Raw genomic sequence first — 13,516 nt, forward strand, 5'->3', positions numbered from 1 at the left:
TTCAGGTTGTTTTGTGAATTGGCTGCATAAGGAAAATAATATTGATTTAGCTTGGGGGCATTCTTAGTATTATTTTCATGAGTTGGAAATCTGATTGTAATGTTGTAGTCTGTTCGCTTTTTTTGTTATTTTGTATAAATACTACAAGTCAAACTGGCATCCTACATCGTGATCAAGCCATTGAAATGCATTGCTGGGATTTCATGAATCATGTTTGAGAGAAAACTGTTATCTCGTGATTTTTCAATAGAAGTCATGGAAGATGCTCCAGAAGCTAAAATGAGAGCATATTGTTTGTAAATTCACACTATCTTTCTCAGACTTATGAGAATAAAGTCTAACATTCTCAGTAAAATGTTGTACTTCCAACAGGAGCAGCCTGACAGCTGTGTTTTTACTGCAGCCTCCCAGAGTGTTCTAAAGAACATATAGATGTCTGGAACATAGACTCCATTAAAATGCATTATAGTGACTCGCAGGTTTTAAGGGTCACAAAAAGGAGACCGTATAAAGGGTATAATTTTGTACTTCTAACAGGAGCAGCCTGACAGCTGTGTTCTACTGAAGCCTCCCAGAGTGTTCGAAAGAACATATATCGGTCTGGAACATAGACCCCATTGAAATGCATTGTAGTGAATGGCAGGTTTTGAGGGTCACAAAAAAAAGAACGTAAAAAGGGTGATAACAAATTTTAGTTACAATATAAATTATTTGTTGATAGTACCTTATTAATTTGAGGAATTATGTAGGGTTCTGATATGATTTTTATCCTGTGAAAAAGTCTTCTGCTGGGATTTCATGAATCATGTTTGAGACAAAACAGTTTTTCTCATTGTTTTTCCCATAGAGGTTATGAAAGGTGCTTCAGAAGCTAAAATGAGAGCATATTTTTGTAAATTCACACTATCTTTCTCAGACATGTGAGAATAAAGTCTGACATTCTCAGTAACATTTTGTATCTCCAACAGGAGCAGCCTGACAGTTGTGTTCTACTGCAGCCTCCCATAGTGTTCTAAAGATCAACTAGAGCACTAGGGGGCAGATTTAAGAGCCCCTTGCACCATAATATCGCCACATTAGTGTCATTCTTTTGACACTAATGTGGGGATTTTATGGGAAAAATGCAGCTCCATATTTACAAAGTGGCGCAATGCATTATTATTGTGCCACTTTGTAACCCCTTGCGCCATATTATGCCTGCGCCAAGCATAATGTATGGAAGGGGGCATTCCCCTATTGGGGGGCCAAAAAATGGTGCAAAGAAATCTAAAATGTTTCTTTGTGTCATTTTTTTTTGCCATTTTTAATGCCTGCTCAAAGCAGGCACACCACAGGGGCACACCATTGGTTACAATGGGCCCCTATGTACTGTTCAGGGTTAGCACCAAAATTTTGGTGCTAGACCTGAAAAGTACATCAATAGCATCAAAAATGGTGATGCTGTTGCCCCCTACCCTGCGCCATAGTGCGCCATATTTTAAAAAGGGCACACATGGTGGCAGTAGTGGGGTGCTAAGGAGTGCAGCGCCACTTTTCTTAAATCTGTCCCTACTAGTCTTACTCATGACAAAAGTGTGGCACACCTGAAGCCATCTTGATTGAATCAATTTGGTAAAACTTAAAACATTTAGGGGCATATTTACTAGGAATTGGCGTAAGGCAAGCCTTTCTGTTGTGCTTCCTTACGCCAATTTGAAAGAATAGAAAAGCACAGTATTTAAAAGATATGGTGCATTTCTGTCCTTCCCCCCGGGACACAAGTAGCTGCCTAGCACCAATGCAGACACCCTTGGACCATGGTGTTGTTGGCAGGATTGCTTTTGTGCAGGAAGGGACACCTATATCTTTGAGGCCATGAAAAGCCACGCAAAGTGGCTTTGCGTGGCCTTGTAGATGTGGGTCTGCACTATGCGCTGCCGGTGCATCACTTTTTGTGACGCACTGGTGACCCATGGGGCTTTTAAATATGCCCCTCGATTTAGAAAGGAACAAAATGAGGAAGTTCATTCTGTTATATTTATTATGGTTACTGCCATAGAAGGAAAAATTACGGCACACTTTGAGTGAGTTCTCAAATATCTTCCTCTTCTATTTCATTAAAACATTCTGACATGCAGACTGAAACGTGCACTTTCAACACCAGCAACAGACTGCCAGTTAACTCCCTTGTGATCAGCAGCTTCACTATGGTGTTCTAATGAGCAACTAGAGTGCTGACATTTGCCAAGAATCACAGAATGTAGAGCTGATGCCGAAACTCGAAGCTGGTTCCCCAGTTGCAAAGTCTGCAGCTCTGGACACAGACTGGAGAGGGCAGAGGAAGAGGCTTCACAACAGACCACGCAGAGCAGGCAGGAGGAGCAGTTACAGCACAACAGAGCCTGGAGGACATAAGGGAGTGGCAGCAAAATGGACCATGGAGGACAGGAGGGAGGCGTTAGGGGCATGGAACTTGGACAGCTAAGATGAAGGTGGCAGGGACAGGTAGCAGCCTTCGGGCCATGCTGGGCAGGTGGGAGGGGTAGTGGCAGCTCAAAAGAACACTCAGAGCAGATAGAAGGGGCAGTGGCAGGTCCATGCAACATGCTGGGCAAAAAGGAGGGAGCAGGGACATGCACACAGACATCTGAGGGCAGGGGGACAGGAGTAAGGATAGCAAGTTAAGCACAGAGGCTAAATAGGAGGACAATAATGGAGCATAGAACTGGGCAACGGAGGGCAGGAAGATTTGGCAGGGACATCAAGCTAAATGGAGGGCAGGGGCAGCACAACAGACCATGCAGGGCAGGAAGGAGGGGGCTGGTGCATGGACTCAGACAATAGAGGGTAGGGTGGGGGGTCAATGGGGCAGCAAGCAAACTGTTCAGGGCAGGCAGGAAGGGCTGTGGCAGAACAATGGCCACACAGGGCTGTAATGAGGGAGTAGGAGCATCGACTTGGACAATGGATGGCTAGGAGGAGATGGGACAGGAGCAGCAAGCTTGGGCGGGGGCAGCACAATGACAGGCCAGGCCCTACGTCCAACCCCCCACCCCTCCACCCTGCATGCATACCATGTATTGCATTGGGCATTTTACTTAATGTTAGAAAAAACCCAGAAATTCACTGAAAAAAACAAAGGTTACAGGGTCATTATAATTAGGAAATAGAATGAAAAAACATAGAAATTCCATAAAAAACAAAGGTTACTGGGACATTATAGTTAGGTTCAGATTTTAAACGCACAAAACTATAGAAATTCAACTGTTATAGTTAGAGTTATTTCAAGTGACTATAACTCGTGCCCTCAATATGCACTGCTAATTACCCCAGATATTACATCACTCATGACATCTTCTATGACATCATTGATAATTTCACTGTAACATTTGAAGCAAAACTATTGATGAGAAAATTATGCATGGTGTGGGCATGAGTTATAGTTACGTTACAGCACGAGTTATAAATACTTGAAACAAGTTTAACTATAACAACTGAATTTCTATGGTATATATATATATATATATATATATATATATATTTTTACATTTTTACACCGCCAATCCACAACAACCATTTTCTCATGGTACGGAGTGATGCAGACTCTTTCAATACTGCTCGATTTCAACTCATTTATTCAAAAATGGCTTGATCATATGACATGCGCACCATTTTGCTCAATCTTTATAGTTCACTGAGTCATCAGGAACACAAAAGAGTTACTTATAAAATCATGCTCTCACTGCATTCAACATAAACAGCAGAATCAATTAATAGATATAAATCCATCTCAAAGCTGCAGCATGGACAATCAACAGTAGTGCTAATGAAAACATAAAAGATGACAACTATTCACAATTCTGTCCAAGTGGGCCAATACATAAATTAATTAATCATTAGACTGTAATATGAAAAAATGAATCAATTTAGAGATTACAAGGCTATGCCCTTGGCTCATGGGCCTAGTAATGATTTTGGCGTATGGGAAAGCCTGTCCACCAAACTCCCAAAAGGGTGCCTGCCGCCTTTGTGGCGACCACCCCACTGGACCTATTAGGAGTTTCTCGCTAGGTCGGAGGGCAGAAACCTCAGTTTCTGCCAGCAGGCCTAGCGGGAAACAGGCTACAGCATTGTCCCTGGCTCGTAATCGAGCCGGCAGCAATGCTGTAGCACGCAGGGTACACCAGCACCCTCGCAATGTTGGGTTGCGAGGGTGCTGGGCAGGGGAACTCCTGCACTGCCTATGACAAGGTCCATGCCAAGGCTGGCAGAGAACAAGGTCATAATCCGCAGGGCAACGCTGCATGCAGCACGCCCTGGCAGATTACGATCTCTGCCACCATCAGGCCGTTAGAATCATGGATCCCGGCGGTGCTGGCAGAACCTTGGTGGTCTGACGGCCAGGGTGTTAATGTGGCAGTCGAACCACCACAACAGTCACGTTGCTGACCACCACCGCAGGGCTGGTAGTCTGAAGACTGCCAGCTTCGTAATCAGGCCAAATGTCATTTCACAATTCAGCCCAAGTGAGCAATTCATTCTTCACTGCCTGCAACACCATGCCTATTAAGTAGGTAGCCTCTTTATTACATGACTCATCCGTTATGCATTGTTGCTTTATCATATAACATTCCTATTTTCATATTCTTATTCCTATTCCTATTTCCTATTCCTATTTTCTAATCAAGTAAGAGATGAACTGAAACACATTATATACAAACATTATGCAAATTCTGAATAGTAAAAATAAATAATATGCATAACTCCTTTGACGTGTGTATGAGATCTTACAAGATAATTGCTGAACTGAAATGCCACCAATTTACTTTCTCAGCTCCCGGGTCCCCTTTGACCCCCAAGAGTTAACCATAGTTCATAGGCAGACATACAATTCCTCATCTACATTCAGCCCATTTGGAGCTTTTCAGTCAAAATGTAATATGCACGGCATTTCTAGTCGCCTGAGCTCTTTCTCCCAATCTGCACCCCTTGTATACACACACACATATATGCATCTCCACACCGGCTCTTCATTAGCCCATGACACGGCTTCGCACTGTGATCCACTTCCAGAATATAAACAAGGATGAAGATCATATGGGTGCAGATTGTTTCTTCTTTTATTCAGGTGCTCACAGTTAAACCTCATACAACGAGCAACACATTTCGGCAGTGCACCTTCAACTGGGCCTTGCAATCATTGGTGATAGACATCTTTTTCTTACATAGTCCCTTCTTATAGTTTCAATAGCCCAACAAGTGGACCACTTCATATCAAGGCCCGTATTTATACTTTTTGACGCTAAACTGCGCTAACGCAGTTTAGCGTAAAAAAATTTTGCGCCGGCTAACGCCATTCTGAAGCGCCATGCGGGCGCCGTATTTATTGAATGGCGTTAGCCGGCGCAAGCAGACCGGCGCTACCTGGTGTGCGTGGAAAAAAACCACGTACACCAGGCAGCGCCGGCGTTGGGAAAAATGGCGTTAGGGCGTCTTAAAATGGCGCAAGTCAGGTTGACGCTAAAAAATCGTCTTAACCCGATTTGCACCATTTTAAACGACGCCCAGACGCCATTTACATGACTCCTGTCTTAGTAAAGACAGGAGTCATGCCCCCTTGCCCAATGGCCATGCCCAGGGGACTTATGTCCCCTGGGCATGGTCATTGGGCATTGTGGCATGTAGGGGGGCACAAATCATAGTTAGGTTCAGATTTTAAATGCACAAAACTATAGAAATTCAACTGTTATAGTTAGAGTTATTTCAAGTGACTATAACTCGTGCCCTCAATATGCACTGCTAATTACCCCAGATATTACATCACTCATGACATCTTCTATGACATCATTGATAATTTCACTGTAACATTTGAAGCAAAACTATTGATGAGAAAATTATGCATGGTGTGGGCATGAGTTATAGTTACGTTACAGCACGAGTTATAAATACTTGAAACAAGTTTAACTATAACAACTGAATTTCTATGGTATATATATATATATATATATATATATTTTTTTACATTTTTACACCGCCAATCCACAACAACCATTTTCTCATGGTACGGAGTGATGCAGACTCTTTCAATACTGCTCGATTTCAACTCATTTATTCAAAAATGGCTTGATCATATGACATGCGCACCATTTTGCTCAATCTTTATAGTTCACTGAGTCATCAGGAACACAAAAGAGTTACTTATAAAATCATGCTCTCACTGCATTCAACATAAACAGCAGAATCAATTAATAGATATAAATCCATCTCAAAGCTGCAGCATGGACAATCAACAGTAGTGCTAATGAAAACATAAAAGATGACAACTATTCACAATTCTGTCCAAGTGGGCCAATACATAAATTAATTAATCATTAGACTGTAATATGAAAAAATGAATCAATTTAGAGATTACAAGGCTATGCCCTTGGCTCATGGGCCTAGTAATGATTTTGGCGTATGGGAAAGCCTGTCCACCAAACTCCCAAAAGGGTGCCTGCCGCCTTTGTGGCGACCACCCCACTGGACCTATTAGGAGTTTCTCGCTAGGTCGGAGGGCAGAAACCTCAGTTTCTGCCAGCAGGCCTAGCGGGAAACAGGCTACAGCATTGTCCCTGGCTCGTAATCGAGCCGGCAGCAATGCTGTAGCACGCAGGGTACACCAGCACCCTCGCAATGTTGGGTTGCGAGGGTGCTGGGCAGGGGAACTCCTGCACTGCCTATGACAAGGTCCATGCCAAGGCTGGCAGAGAACAAGGTCATAATCCGCAGGGCAACGCTGCATGCAGCACGCCCTGGCAGATTACGATCTCTGCCACCATCAGGCCGTTAGAATCATGGATCCCGGCGGTGCTGGCAGAACCTTGGTGGTCTGACGGCCAGGGTGTTAATGTGGCAGTCGAACCACCACAACAGTCACGTTGCTGACCACCACCGCAGGGCTGGTAGTCTGAAGACTGCCAGCTTCGTAATCAGGCCAAATGTCATTTCACAATTCAGCCCAAGTGAGCAATTCATTCTTCACTGCCTGCAACACCATGCCTATTAAGTAGGTAGCCTCTTTATTACATGACTCATCCGTTATGCATTGTTGCTTTATCATATAACATTCCTATTTTCATATTCTTATTCCTATTCCTATTTCCTATTCCTATTTTCTAATCAAGTAAGAGATGAACTGAAACACATTATATACAAACATTATGCAAATTCTGAATAGTAAAAATAAATAATATGCATAACTCCTTTGACGTGTGTATGAGATCTTACAAGATAATTGCTGAACTGAAATGCCACCAATTTACTTTCTCAGCTCCCGGGTCCCCTTTGACCCCCAAGAGTTAACCATAGTTCATAGGCAGACATACAATTCCTCATCTACATTCAGCCCATTTGGAGCTTTTCAGTCAAAATGTAATATGCACGGCATTTCTAGTCGCCTGAGCTCTTTCTCCCAATCTGCACCCCTTGTATACACACACACATATATGCATCTCCACACCGGCTCTTCATTAGCCCATGACACGGCTTCGCACTGTGATCCACTTCCAGAATATAAACAAGGATGAAGATCATATGGGTGCAGATTGTTTCTTCTTTTATTCAGGTGCTCACAGTTAAACCTCATACAACGAGCAACACATTTCGGCAGTGCACCTTCAACTGGGCCTTGCAATCATTGGTGATAGACATCTTTTTCTTACATAGTCCCTTCTTATAGTTTCAATAGCCCAACAAGTGGACCACTTCATATCAAGGCCCGTATTTATACTTTTTGACGCTAAACTGCGCTAACGCAGTTTAGCGTAAAAAAATTTTGCGCCGGCTAACGCCATTCTGAAGCGCCATGCGGGCGCCGTATTTATTGAATGGCGTTAGCCGGCGCAAGCAGACCGGCGCTACCTGGTGTGCGTGGAAAAAAACCACGTACACCAGGCAGCGCCGGCGTTGGGAAAAATGGCGTTAGGGCGTCTTAAAATGGCGCAAGTCAGGTTGACGCTAAAAAATCGTCTTAACCCGATTTGCGCCATTTTAAACGACGCCCAGACGCCATTTACATGACTCCTGTCTTAGTAAAGACAGGAGTCATGCCCCCTTGCCCAATGGCCATGCCCAGGGGACTTATGTCCCCTGGGCATGGTCATTGGGCATTGTGGCATGTAGGGGGGCACAAATCATAGTTAGGTTCAGATTTTAAATGCACAAAACTATAGAAATTCAACTGTTATAGTTAGAGTTATTTCAAGTGACTATAACTCGTGCCCTCAATATGCACTGCTAATTACCCCAGATATTACATCACTCATGACATCTTCTATGACATCATTGATAATTTCACTGTAACATTTGAAGCAAAACTATTGATGAGAAAATTATGCATGGTGTGGGCATGAGTTATAGTTACGTTACAGCACGAGTTATAAATACTTGAAACAAGTTTAACTATAACAACTGAATTTCTATGGTATATATATATATATATATATATATATATATTTTTACATTTTTACACCGCCAATCCACAACAACCATTTTCTCATGGTACGGAGTGATGCAGACTCTTTCAATACTGCTCGATTTCAACTCATTTATTCAAAAATGGCTTGATCATATGACATGCGCACCATTTTGCTCAATCTTTATAGTTCACTGAGTCATCAGGAACACAAAAGAGTTACTTATAAAATCATGCTCTCACTGCATTCAACATAAACAGCAGAATCAATTAATAGATATAAATCCATCTCAAAGCTGCAGCATGGACAATCAACAGTAGTGCTAATGAAAACATAAAAGATGACAACTATTCACAATTCTGTCCAAGTGGGCCAATACATAAATTAATTAATCATTAGACTGTAATATGAAAAAATGAATCAATTTAGAGATTACAAGGCTATGCCCTTGGCTCATGGGCCTAGTAATGATTTTGGCGTATGGGAAAGCCTGTCCACCAAACTCCCAAAAGGGTGCCTGCCGCCTTTGTGGCGACCACCCCACTGGACCTATTAGGAGTTTCTCGCTAGGTCGGAGGGCAGAAACCTCAGTTTCTGCCAGCAGGCCTAGCGGGAAACAGGCTACAGCATTGTCCCTGGCTCGTAATCGAGCCGGCAGCAATGCTGTAGCACGCAGGGTACACCAGCACCCTCGCAATGTTGGGTTGCGAGGGTGCTGGGCAGGGGAACTCCTGCACTGCCTATGACAAGGTCCATGCCAAGGCTGGCAGAGAACAAGGTCATAATCCGCAGGGCAACGCTGCATGCAGCACGCCCTGGCAGATTACGATCTCTGCCACCATCAGGCCGTTAGAATCATGGATCCCGGCGGTGCTGGCAGAACCTTGGTGGTCTGACGGCCAGGGTGTTAATGTGGCAGTCGAACCACCACAACAGTCACGTTGCTGACCACCACCGCAGGGCTGGTAGTCTGAAGACTGCCAGCTTCGTAATCAGGCCAAATGTCATTTCACAATTCAGCCCAAGTGAGCAATTCATTCTTCACTGCCTGCAACACCATGCCTATTAAGTAGGTAGCCTCTTTATTACATGACTCATCCGTTATGCATTGTTGCTTTATCATATAACATTCCTATTTTCATATTCTTATTCCTATTCCTATTTCCTATTCCTATTTTCTAATCAAGTAAGAGATGAACTGAAACACATTATATACAAACATTATGCAAATTCTGAATAGTAAAAATAAATAATATGCATAACTCCTTTGACGTGTGTATGAGATCTTACAAGATAATTGCTGAACTGAAATGCCACCAATTTACTTTCTCAGCTCCCGGGTCCCCTTTGACCCCCAAGAGTTAACCATAGTTCATAGGCAGACATACAATTCCTCATCTACATTCAGCCCATTTGGAGCTTTTCAGTCAAAATGTAATATGCACGGCATTTCTAGTCGCCTGAGCTCTTTCTCCCAATCTGCACCCCTTGTATACACACACACATATATGCATCTCCACACCGGCTCTTCATTAGCCCATGACACGGCTTCGCACTGTGATCCACTTCCAGAATATAAACAAGGATGAAGATCATATGGGTGCAGATTGTTTCTTCTTTTATTCAGGTGCTCACAGTTAAACCTCATACAACGAGCAACACATTTCGGCAGTGCACCTTCAACTGGGCCTTGCAATCATTGGTGATAGACATCTTTTTCTTACATAGTCCCTTCTTATAGTTTCAATAGCCCAACAAGTGGACCACTTCATATCAAGGCCCGTATTTATACTTTTTGACGCTAAACTGCGCTAACGCAGTTTAGCGTAAAAAAAATTTGCGCCGGCTAACGCCATTCTGAAGCACCATGCGGGCGCCGTATTTATTGAATGGCGTTAGCCGGCGCAAGCAGACCGGCGCTACCTGGTGTGCGTGGAAAAAAACCACGTACACCAGGCAGCGCCGGCGTTGGGAAAAATGGCGTTAGGGCGTCTTAAAATGGCACAAGTCAGGTTGACGCTAAAAAATCGTCTTAACCCGATTTGCGCCATTTTAAACGACGCCCAGACGCCATTTACATGACTCCTGTCTTAGTAAAGACAGGAGTCATGCCCCCTTGCCCAATGGCCATGCCCAGGGGACTTATGTCCCCTGGGCATGGTCATTGGGCATTGTGGCATGTAGGGGGGCACAAATCAGGCCCCCCTATGCCAAAAAAAAAAAAAAAAAAAAAAAAATTATACTTACCTGAACTTACCTGAATGTCCCTGGGGTGGGTCCCTCCATCCTTGGGTGTCCTCCTGGGGTGGGCAAGGGTGGCAGGGGGGGTCCCTGGGGGCATGGGAGGGCACCTGTGGACTCATTTTGAGCCCACAGGCCCCTTAACGCCTACCCTGACCCAGGCGTTAAAAAGTGGCGCAAATGCGGGGTTTTTTGACCCACCCACTCCCGGGCGTGATTTTTGCCCGGGAGTATAAATACGACGCATTTGCGTCGCCGTCATTTTTTTAGACGGGAACGCCTTCCTTGCATCTCATTAACGCAAGGAAGGCGTTCACGCAAAAAAATGACGCTATTTGCCCATACTTTGGCGCTAGACGCGTCTAACGCCAAAGTATAAATATGGCGTTAGTTTTGCGCCGAATATGCGTCGAAAAAAACGACGCAAATTCGGCGCAAACGGAGTATAAATATGCCCCCAAATCTCTTCATTCAAAGTCAGCCCATTTCATCCTCCATTTCATTTTCATTAACCCCCTTCAATGAATCCAGTTCATAATATTGATGTTTCTCAACAGTTCACGATCCTGATTTTTCTCAAGTAAAAACTATTCAACATTTCACCTTATCAAAAGGTGCTTCATTGATCCCCACATCAGCTTAAACTTTCCCATCATCAATATTTAATTCAAAGACACATATCTCCATACCATATAGTAGTCACATAATGATGCCATAAAAAATTTGATTTCAAATTTTCCTTTTGTATTTCTCATTTGAAAGCAGCATCCAGAGGTATTCCTCTTAATCTTCCTAAAGTTTAAGAAATCTAACCCATATAAATCTTCTCAACCCCCCTGGGAGAAGTACAAGATAGTAATCACCCTAAAACAAAGTCTCATACAATATATATATATATATAGTAGTTCTAGTTAGGACCAACTTTCCGTAGACGGAGTTTTGGCAACAACTTTGCGTCACTTGACGAATCTTCACTAAAATGTTCAAAACTTATACTTTGGTCAGTTCAGCTGCTGTCTTGGAAGTTTCAAGGTGATCCTTCAAGCGGGGCCAAGAAAAAGGGGGTGTTTCCCCATTCATTTTTCCATAGGACCTCTAGACAGGCCTACAGCCCGAACCACTGAACGGAACTACACCAAATTTGTCATGAAGTTTGATTCTGCTCCACAGATTACACTTTAACTGGTTTAATGCAAATCTGTTCAGTAGTTTTGGAGTAATTTAAGGCCTAAAAATATAGACATCTAGGGACGCGGCTCCCCTGCAGATCCAACTGTCCCCATGCTGATATCTGATTGGCTTCAGCCAAGTCCCAGAAAAAAAAGTTTTTAAAAAAAAGAAAAAGGGGCCCGGCTAGAGTCTCCCTGACCCCTTAGCCCTGGTACTGTGGGCCCTGAGGGACCCTGCCAGGGCTAAAAGGCATTTTTTTTAAACAAATCAGAAAAATCTGAGGATGAATCCACAGATTTTTATTAAATTAAAAAAATAAAAACACGGTCCACGTGCTTTCTATTTTTTTGCCCCCGGGTCGGCCATGTCCTGGGGGTATTTGGGGCTTAATAGAGGAGGGGTGCACAGGGCTCCCCTCCTTGCACTTTAATAAGCTCTGGGGACCACCACCTCCCTGGGGCAAAATGCTTTTTTAAAGTGGGGGAGGCCTGACAGTCTTCCCCACAGCCCCGGCGACCACCTCCTTCCCGGGCGATATATTAAAATATGTGCAGGAGAGCCGCATAGTGCCCCCAGCATCATGGAAACCACCAACTCCCTGGGGCAGTTAACCAATAATATGCAGAGGCGCCCTGCTGTACCCGACAGCCCCAGGGTTCACCACTTCCCCTGGGCTATAGTAGAAATAATTCTGGGAGGTCCGTCCTCCTGCCCTGGGCTGTACATGTTGCAACCATTGATGGCCCTGGGGACTGTCACTCCCCAGGACCAGCTTCTGGTATCTCCCGGAGTGCTCACCCACGGGACATAGCTGTATGTTGTGGTTTGGCTGCAGCTTTGACAACTAAAGCCAAGTCACAGCAAACACTCTGCTTTTTGACAGCTGGACCTGTCAAACTGGTCCAGTTGTCAAAAAGTGGAGTTTTCATCTCGTGCAGGGAACAGAGATGAAGCTTTGCTACAGCAAGCAGGGAGCTGCTGTTAAAAGCAGCTCCCTGCTTGCCGAAGCAATGGGACCATGGGGGAGGCCTTGAGGCACCCCGCGCAGTCCCAGATAGCCAGTAAAGAGCTTCGTAAAAAATACATTAAAAAAAGTCAGGGACCGTGGGGGAGGCCTTGAGGCTTCCCCCGCAGTCCCCAGATAGTCCATAAAGGGCTTAGTATAAAATTCATCTTTAAAAAAAAGTCAGGGACCACGGGGGTCTTGAGGCTTCCCCTATGGTCCCAGATAGCCAATAAAGGGCTAAAAAAATGGCAAAAACACAATAACTTAAATAGCTCAGTGTGAAGGTCGCCGACTTTCACACTGAGCGTTGAGGTTTTTTTTTTAATTCACATGTTTAAGGCTTCTACTGAAAGGTGATCATACTCTTTTTAATTGACAAATAATTTTTTCTTTTCAATGTGTGCAGAAATATTTCATTCTAAATACAAAATACATCATCAATCAAAGCCTACAAAACTATCTTTCTCTCTCCCTGTTACTCTTTCTCTCTCTTACAATCGCTTTCTCTCACTCACATACCCACTCAAACCCTTACGCAGCCACTCACAGACCCACTCAGACACTCACGCACCAACTCACAGACCCACTCAGACCCTCATGCACCCACTCACAGACCCACTCACACACTCATGCACACGCTCACAGACCCACCCAGACACTCACACAC

Source organism: Pleurodeles waltl, chromosome 8 (genome assembly GCF_031143425.1).
Source record: "Pleurodeles waltl isolate 20211129_DDA chromosome 8, aPleWal1.hap1.20221129, whole genome shotgun sequence".
In the NCBI taxonomy this organism is placed as follows: domain Eukaryota; kingdom Metazoa; phylum Chordata; class Amphibia; order Caudata; family Salamandridae; genus Pleurodeles; species Pleurodeles waltl.